Source organism: Scyliorhinus canicula, chromosome 6, assembly GCF_902713615.1.
Source record: "Scyliorhinus canicula chromosome 6, sScyCan1.1, whole genome shotgun sequence".
In the NCBI taxonomy this organism is placed as follows: Eukaryota; Metazoa; Chordata; class Chondrichthyes; order Carcharhiniformes; family Scyliorhinidae; genus Scyliorhinus; species Scyliorhinus canicula.
The window spans coordinates 204,821,866-204,831,420 of NC_052151.1; the positions used below are offsets into that span (position 1 = coordinate 204,821,866).

General features: G+C 50.3%; 1 non-coding gene across 1 annotated transcript; it reads right to left on the minus strand.

Moving 5' to 3' along the window:
• Window positions 1–1,095: 1,095 nt before the first annotated feature.
• On the minus strand, window positions 1,096–1,167 carry trnag-ucc. Its single transcript has one exon. It is a non-coding gene; the product is annotated as a tRNA-Gly (tRNA).
• Between the last annotated feature and the right edge of the window lie 8,388 nt (window positions 1,168–9,555).

A 9,555-nucleotide genomic window follows, 5' to 3' on the forward strand; every position in this document is an offset into this window, starting at 1 on the left:
GGCTGTTTGGGCTTCCTGGGTGAAGGGAGTGGCGCCGATGTGTCTGGATCTGTATCTGATACCTGAGTACAAGTATATTGTCCTGGGGAAATGGGCCTTCAGAATGTAAATCGGCTGAGGGTTTCGATAGTGTCTGGTTCTCTAGTGGCGAATATACACTTACGCTCTGAGTTCGTCTGGATCCTGCATTGGCCATATTTCCCTTGATTCTTTGCAAGTGGCCATATTTCCCTTTGTGAGTGGCCATCCCAGATGGCTACAATACGCACGTTTGAAATAAAGGGAGTGAAAAGGGGCCTCACGGTAGCATGATGGTTAGCATCAATGCTTCACAGCTCCAGGGTCCCAGGTTCGATTCCCGGCTGGGTCACTGTCTGTGTGGAGTCTGCACGTCCTCCCCGTGTGTGCGTGGGTTTCCTCCGGGTGCTCCGGTTTCCTCCCACAGTCCAAAGATGTGCGGGTTAGGTGGATTGGCCATGTTAAATTGCCCGTAGTGTAAGGTTAATGGGGGGATTGTTGGGTTACGGGTATGTGGGTTTAAGTAGGGTGATCATTGCTCGGCACAACATCGAGGGCCGAAGGGCCTGTTCTGTGCTGTACTGTTCTATGTTCTAAAAGCTTTAGTGAAGTGATTCTATCAAAGGAATATACTGACTTGTTTCCTTTGGTTATCAGAACAGATGTGGAGGAACGAAAAGCTAAATCTCCGAGTCAGGCATCAGAAGTAGCAAATAACTACGAACTTGCCCCTCGAAACAACCCCTTTTCCATTTTCATTATGAATCTGAAAAGGATAGAATGTGGGCAATTGACAGGAAAACAAGTTGCCGAGGAAGATTGTAACGATTATGAATGGTCAGGATAATTCTCCCCAGATCAGAACGGAAAGGGACAAGGTGAGAAGTCACATTCGGCGGTCCAATTGTTTCCAATATATCAACGTAGGACATTACCGGGCAGGTATTTGGAAAATAACCGGGAGACAGGTTGCAACAGCGCACGGCCAGCAACTCGGTTTGAGTTCCCATACCAGCCTCCCAGTCAGGCGCCGGAAGGTGTTGACTCGGGCCTTTTCACAGTAACTTTATTCGTTGTTGCGATGGCCGGGAATCGAACGCAGGTCAACTGCTTGGAAGGCAGCTATGCTCACCACTATACCACCATCGCTCACCCACAGTACCTTTATTTGAAGCCATTTTCATTCAATTTTATTTCAACAGAAGGAAGGGTAGCAACTGAAAAGGGAATGGCTGTTAAAAGTGTTACAGTGGTCCAGGTGGAATATGCTTCCTGGGAAGCTGGAAGAAATGGGGTAAGGTACAAGAAAGGTCAAATAATTGTTTTTGATGACTGGTTAAGGTAAGACAGGTTGTTGGAGATCCTGGATATGTAATTGGACAGTGAGAAGAGTCCCGTGCTCGTTCAACAAATGATTAAACAAATTAGAATGGTCAGAGTTACGGGGAAGATCAGTCATTGACAGTGGCCGATGACAGATTTGTCGTCCAGGACGCTTTCTGAAAAAAGACCATGAACCACAGATATTACTTGTACGATGAACTTGTTTCTTTGTGTCAAATTAATTTAATGAGAGACTTTGTAAATTAATGTTTTACGTTGATGATCATTCCAAAATCACGAATTGATGGGTTGGATTGCATTCTACGATACGATTTTGCACGTGGGAAAAGCAGCTGGATAACAAATACGTTCCGACAGGCGTTTGATCTTGTTGATCATAATGTAATTTTCGAAATGCCTGTGGACGAAAATTAAACAGTCACTGCAGAAACAAGCAACTGAAGGAAACCCAATTCGTGCACAATATCAAAAAGCAGTTTGCTTATGAAAATAAAGGTTTGGTGATGAAGATTGAGAATGAATCATGTAAAGTGGTTTACTTTATTGAGAACATGAACAGTTTAAATGTTCAACTTGAAAATGGAAACATAGCAAAGTTTGATCTTGAGTAAAGTTTTGAAGAACCTAAAGCATTTACATTTTCCCTTCAGTATTGTGCAAAATGCCTTGAATGAGAAATTAACCTTGCTTGGAATTCAGACTAATTGGTTGAACGCAGAATTAAAGAGCAAAACTGAGATCTTCACAGTGAAAAGGCCAGGAGATTATTGAAGCTAGAAGCAAACTGGAATAATTAAGGAGAAGCTGGGTGGTATGGGGTTTCACAATGCCAAGGGTTCACATGAATTACAATCTATTTTTGGAAAGTGTTGCAGTTCAGCAAAGAGTGAGCTAAGTAATATGACTGATGTATTAATGTAGTAATGGAAACGAGAAAACAACTGGTGATACTTGCACAATTGGAAATTCAGCTTTGTGAAGAAGGACTGAAATTACAAAATAAGCTTTCTGTGTCAATGACCAGTGACAATGATTTAAAAATACTTTTCAGAAATACGACACAACATGCAGCACTTGTAATAATGGTAACTTAGCCGTGCACAAAATACAATTTGAATTCAGCTGATAAGTGCACTGTGAGCGGTCATAAATTGTGCAAAAACATTTTTTTTAAAATAATTTTTATTCAATTTTCAATAACAAATTTTCTCCCAACAATAAAGTAAACAAGGTGTAGCAATAAACAGAAAGAAGACCCCCCCCCCATCCTATACAAAGCAATACATTTATAACAATACAAAAAAGAATAAAGTAGCAAACAAACAGTCGCAAAAACAATCCCCCCTTGCTGTCACCCCCACCACCCCCCCCCCCCCCACCCACCACCCCGGTTGCTGCTGAGATTGACCACTCTCTAAACCTCCACCAGAAAATCGAGAAAGATCTGCCACCGCCGGAAGAACCCTTGTACCGACTCCCTCAGGGCAAACTTGACCTTCTCCAGCCTGCTGAACCCGGCCATATCGTTAATCCAGGACTCCGGGCTCGGGGGCTTTGCGTCCCTCCACTGTGAAAGAATGCTACACCGGGCTACTACAGACGCAAAGGCCACGGTACCGGCCTCTCTTGCCTCCTGCACTCCCGGCTCCGATGCAACCCCAAAGATCGCGAGCCCCCAGCCTGGTTCCACCCTGGTTCCGACCACCTTGGACAAGGTCCCCACCACCCTCTTCCAGAACCCCTCCAACGCCGGACACGCCCAGAACATGTTGGTGTGGTTTGCCGGGCCTCCCGCACACCTCCCACACCTGCCCTCTCCTCCAAAGAACCGACTCATCCTGGCCCCAGTCATGTGTGCCCTATGCAGAAACTTCAGCTGAATTAAGCTGAGCCGTGCGCAAGAAGAGGACAAGTTCACCTGCCCAGGGCTTCCGCCCACGTCCCCTCGTTTATCTCCTCCCCTAGCTCCTCCGCCCACTTCTCTTTCAGCTCTTCAACCGAGGCATCCTCCTCCTCCTGCATCACCTGATAAATGGCCGAGATCCTGCATTCAACGACCCACGTCCCCGAGAGCACCCTATCCTGCACCCCCCTATGCGGCAGTAGCGGGAACACCGCCACCTGCTGCTTAACAAATGCCCTAATCTGCATATACCTGAAAGTATTCCCAGGGAGGAGACCCCACTTCCCCTCCAGCTCCTCTAAAGTCTCAAACTTCCCATCGAGGGAAAGGTCCCTTATCCACATGATGCCTGCCCCATGTCAACTCAAAAAAAACACCATCTATTCTCCCTGGTGCAAACCGGTGATTCCCCGTATTTGGGCCCACACTGAGGCCTTCGCTTGACCCCTATGCCGCCTCCACTGCCCCCAAATATTGAGGTAAGCCACCACTACTGGACTCGTAGAGTACCATGCCGGGCGAGTGGGAGCGGGGCCGTCACCAATGCCCCCAAACCCGTAGCAACACAGGATGCCACGTCCAGCCTCTTCCATGCGGCACCCTCCCCCTCCATCACTTACCTATGAATCATTGCCATTCTCGCAGCCAGTAATACCCACACAAGTTGGGCAACGCAAAACCGCCTACCTCCCTGTCTCGCTCCAGGAATACCCTCCTCACTCTCGGGGTCTTCAGCGCCCACAGAAAGTCAAGTATACTCTTATTGACCCTCCTAAAACAAACCTTCGGAATCATAATGGGGAGGCACTGGAAGACAAACAGAAACCTCGGGAGCACCGTCATCTTAACTGACTGGACCCTACCCGCCAAAGAGAGTGGCAGCGCATCCCACCTCCTCCTCCATCTGTTCCACCAGCTTTGAAAAGATTAGGCTATGCAGGGCATCCCAGCTCCTAGCTATCTGGACCGCAAGGTATCTAAAGCTCCTCTCTGGCCTCTTCAACGGGAGCTCTACTATCTCCCTCTCCTGGTCCCCCAGGTGCAGCACAAACAGCTCACTCTTCCCTACGTTGAGCTTGTAACCCGAAAAATCCCCAAACTTCCCCAGTATCCTCAACATCTCTGCCACCCCCCCCCCCACGCCATATCCGCGATGTACAGCAGTAAATCATCTGCGTGCAGCGAAAACCAGTGCTCCTCCCCCCCCACCCGCCCCTCCCCCCCTGCACAATCCCCCTCCTGTTCTTCGAATCCCTCAGTGCCTTGGCCAAGGGCTCAATCGCTACCACGAAAAGCAGGGGAGGCAAGGGGCAACCCTGCCTCATCCCCCGGGACAGCCGAAAGTCCTCCTACCTCCTCCCATCTGTCACCATACTCGCTACCGGGGAAATATACAGAAGCCTCAACCCAGCTAATGAACCCTTCCCCAAACCCAATCCTCCTCAGCACTTCCGACAGGTAGCTCCACTCCACCCTGTCAAAAGCTTTCTCCGCGTCCATCGATGCTACTATTTCCTCCTCCTCATCCGCCGGCGCCAGCATTATGACATTAAGAAGCCGATGCACATTGACATTCAGCTGCCTCCCCTTCACAAACCCCGTTTGGTCCTCATGGATAACCATCGGGACCACATCTTCCACCCTCATGGACAGTATCATGGCCAACAACTTTGCATCTACGTTGAGGAGCGAGATCGGTTTGTACAACCCACAATGGAGTGGGTCCTTATCGGACTTCAGGATCAGTGAGATTATTGTTCTAGCCATCGTCTGGGGCAAAGCCCCCCCCCCCTCGCTCTCCCCCATCCCTCGCCTCATTCAGGGTCCTCACAAGCAGCGGGACTAGCAGATCTGAGAACTTCTTATAAAAACCCACTGCAAACCCGTCAGGTCCCGGCGTTTTCCCTGTCTGCATGCTCCCCAGCGCTGCCATCAGCTCCTCCAACTCGATTGGGGCCCCCAGACCCTCCACTCCATCCTCCATCCTCCACTCTTTGGAACTCCAGCTTATCCAGAAAGCGGTCCATCCCGCCCACCTCTCTAGGGGGCACCAACCGGTACAGCCCCTCGTAAAAGGATCTGAACACCCCATTAATGTCCCTACCACTCTGCACCAGGTACCCTCCTGCATCTGTGACTCCCCCTATCTCTCTCGCTGCCTCCCGTTTCCGGAGCTGGTGGGACAGCATCCGACTTGCCTTCTCCCCGTACACATATACCACCCCCTGCGCCCTCCACCACTGCGCCGCTGCCTTCCGGGTGGTCAGTATGTCGAACTCCGCTTGGATACTGCGACACTTCCTCAAAAGCCCCTCCTCTGGGACATACGCAGACCTCCTGTCCACCTTTACCATCTCTTCCACCAACCTCTCCCTCTCAACCCTCTCCCCCTCTCCCTCTGCACCCGAATAGATATCAGCTCCCCTCTAACCACCGCCTTCAGCGCTTCCCAGACCACCCTAACTTGCACCTCCCCGTTGTTGCTAGCTTCCAAATACCCCTCTATACCCCTACGGACCCTCCCGCACACTTACTCCTCTGCCAGAAGAATCTCATCTAACCTCCACAGCGGGCGCTGTTCCTTCCCCTCCCCCAGATCCAGGTCCACCGAATGCGGAGCATGGTCAGATATGACTAGTGCCGAATACTCCGCCCCCACCACTCTTGGGAGTAGCGCCCTGCTGAGAACAAAAAAAGTCAACCCGGGAATAAGCCTTGTGGACATGGGAGAAAAAGGAAAACACCCATCCGCCCGGCCTCAAAAACCTCCAAGGGTCTACCCCTCCCATCTGATCCATGAACCCCCTCAGCACTGAGGCCGCCGCTGGCCTCTTGCCCGTCCTTGACCTCGAACAATCCAGAGCAGGATCCAACACAGTATTGAAATCCCCTCCCAATATCAAGCCCCCCCCGTCTCCAAGTCCGGGATCCGGCTCAACATTTGCCGCATGAATCCCGCATTGCCGCAGTTGGGGCATACACATTAACCAGAACCACCCGCTCCCCTTGAAGCTTACCACTCATCATTACATATCTACCTCCACTGTCCGCCACCACACTCGACGCCACAAATGACAAGCTCTTGCCAACTAAAATCGCACCCCCTCGATTCTTCGCATCTAGCCCTGAGTGAAACACCTGCCCAACCCAGCCTCTTCTCAGCCTCATCTGATCCGCCACCTTAAGGTGCGTCTCCTGGGGCATAGCCACGTCCGCTCCCAGCCCCTTCAAATGCGCCAAACCCGGGACCGCTTCACCGGTCCATTCAGCCCCCTCACGTTCCATGTCACCAGCCGAATCTGGGGTATTTCCACCTCCTTCTGCGCGGTCAGCCATAGCTCTCCCTCGGCTCACCACATGCCAGCAGAACCCCCCCCCCCAGGCACGTTCCCCACGGTGGCAGACCCCCTTCGCAACCTCCCCCATCACCAGCAGTTCCCCTTCGGCCCCTGCACCAGCAACTCTATTCCCCCCCTCAAGTCCCCCCACAAGGTAGGGCCCCCCTAGCTGTGTAACCCCTTCCATCGTACTTCCGTATGTCAGCCAACTCCTGTTGACCCCGGCTGCTCCCACCATCCCAACGACCCCCCCCCCCCGATGCAACACAACCACCATTCCCCCCTCCCAGTGCCGGCCCCGCCCACTGCTCCTCCAGCACGGGAAGAAAACCTGCGCTTCCATTCCAAACCCAGCCCCCCAGACACAACACGTGGGAAAAAGACGGGCACATGACCCAGCGGGACTGCGAACAACTCTCCAACCCTCAGCAGTGAAAAGACGACAAAGCACCCAAATAAATAAATAACAGCCCCAAAAACCGAAAAAGCAGAAAAGCAAAAAGGCATCATCACACACAACCAATAAAAGCAAAAGGATACCAATGAGGAGAAAGCCTCCGGATTATGTACAACATTCCGAAGCCCCCCAGTCCTCAGTTTGAGTCCAGCTTCTCTGCCTGGACAAAGGCCCAGGCCTCCTCCGGAGAATCGAAGTAGAGCTGGCAATCCTTGTAAGTGACCCAGAGGCGGGACGGCTGTAGCAGGCTAAATTCACCCCCTTCCTGTGAAGCAATCCCATCGCCCGATTGAAACCAGCCCTTCTCTTTGCCACCTCCGCGCTCCAGTCCTGATAAATCCTAATGTCTGCATTCTCCCACTTTCTGCTCCTCTCCTTCTTCACCCATCTCAGCACACACTCAAGGTCAACAAAGCGGTGAAAACGGACAAGCACCGCCCTAGGCAGCTCGTTCAGCTTGGGCTTCCTCAACAGCACTCGATGGGCACCTTCCAGCTCTAAGGGTCCCTGGAACCACTCCGCGCCCATCAATGAGTTCAGCATCACAGCCATGTTGGCCCCCAAATCCGAACACAGCCCCTCCGGGAGGCCCAAAGTCCGCAGGTTCTTTCGGCGGGAGTGGCTCTCCATCTCCTCCATCGTCACTAGCCATTTCTTGTGGAGTGCCTCGTGCGACTCCACCTTCACTGCCAGGCCCATGAGATCGGCCTCGCTCTCCGATGCCTTTTGCTGTAGCTCTCGGATCTCTGCACCCTGAGAAGTCTGAGTCGCCATGAGCTTGTCCAGGGAGGCCTTAAACGGTTCCAGGATCTCAGCCTTCATCTCTCTGAAGCAGCGCTGAAGCAGCTCATGCTGCTCCTGAGCCCACTGCTGCCACACTGCCGGTTCCCCACCCGCCGCCATCTTGTTTTTCCTGGCTCGTACCTTTCTCTGCTCCAAAGCTGATTTTGTGACCGCTCCGCTCCTGGTCCAGTCCATCCACTGGCAGATAAGCACAGTGGATGTGTTCCCACACGGGGAAAAGTCTAACCAGCACCGCTACGGGGCCTTAAAAGAGCCCAAAAGACCAAAAATGGCGGGAGCTACCGAACGTGCGGCTTATCTCCGCATCACCGCAACCGGAAGTCATTGTGCAAAAAAGTTAATGGCTTAGAACAAACTCTGAAACTCTAGAAGGAGGAAGTGATTGATTTGCCTCAGACACAAATTGAAATACCTTGCTCAAAATGTGACTGGGGAAAATGTCAAGGTCTCGGTTAGTTCAAGGAATGAACAAAGTCATATGACGAAGTCTTTTTAAGTGTACGTAAGAAGTGTCTCAAAAATATCCTTGAAACTGCAAAAATACATATCCACAAGAGAATGAATGAGACGTTATTACACAAAAATGCCATTTTGACTTCGTAAAATCAAAACGAAACTTTATCACATGTGAGTTTTGGAATGCAAGTAGGCCTACAAGTATTGAAAAGGACAATTGAACTGCAGACTGACAAAATAATGTATATTTTCTGAGTTGAAAACTAGAAAGCAGATGAAAAGAACATACCGGACTTGAGATATGATAATGCATTTGCTTTTGTCGCAACATGGTAATTAGATAATAGTATTTGTGAAGAAAGGGAAGTTTGTTTGTAATATGCAATAAGTTATGTTCATCCCTTCAGTCAAAAATCTTTGACACTCACTATTGGTCAATGGGGACTCGTGTCCAGAATGCGTTGTGCACCTGTAATTTTCCTGATATGTAGATGTGGTGAAAGCTTCCAGCGATCCTTGCCCTGAGCAGAAGGATTAGTTGTAGTGGTGATAGATAAGCTGTGCATTAAGCGAGTGAAATACCTCCTTGTTAATGAAGGCTGCTACTTGCTATTTGAAAACTTGGGAACTAGGAAATCCTCAAGCAGGACTGCTGACATTAAATAGACAGGTCTCCAGCAGCTTGACTGAGGAATAAATTGGTTAACGTCTCTACGGCTTGATTATAAAAGATTCAGTCAAGGCCTGTCAAGCTGCCCAAGCACAAAAAGCTCATCCTGCTGCCATTTAATTAGGATTTCATTAGGATGTTTTTGTTCGTTTTGGAGATGTGGGGTTCGCTTGTGAGGCCTGCATTTATTTGCCATTCCTTCATGCCCTTCAGAATTTGGTGGTGTTATTGCACCGCTGCAGTCCATTCTATGTAGGTACACCCATAATGTTATTGGGAAATGGCTTCCATTATGTGGACTCAATGACAGTCAAGGAACGGCGATGCGCTTGGGTGGTGTGATTCACAGAGATAAGGGAATAATCATATAGACACATGTATGCCTTTTCAACTCAGCTGCCAATCAAACAATGTATTTTCTCGACTCGAATTCTGAATGAGTCATGCCACACTCGGATGTCAGACTTTTCAGCAGCACAGGGCTCTGTGTTTAATCACTACCTGTCCAAGGCATAGCAACAGCCATTATCCAATCAACTCCTGTGCACACACTGCCTGCACAACC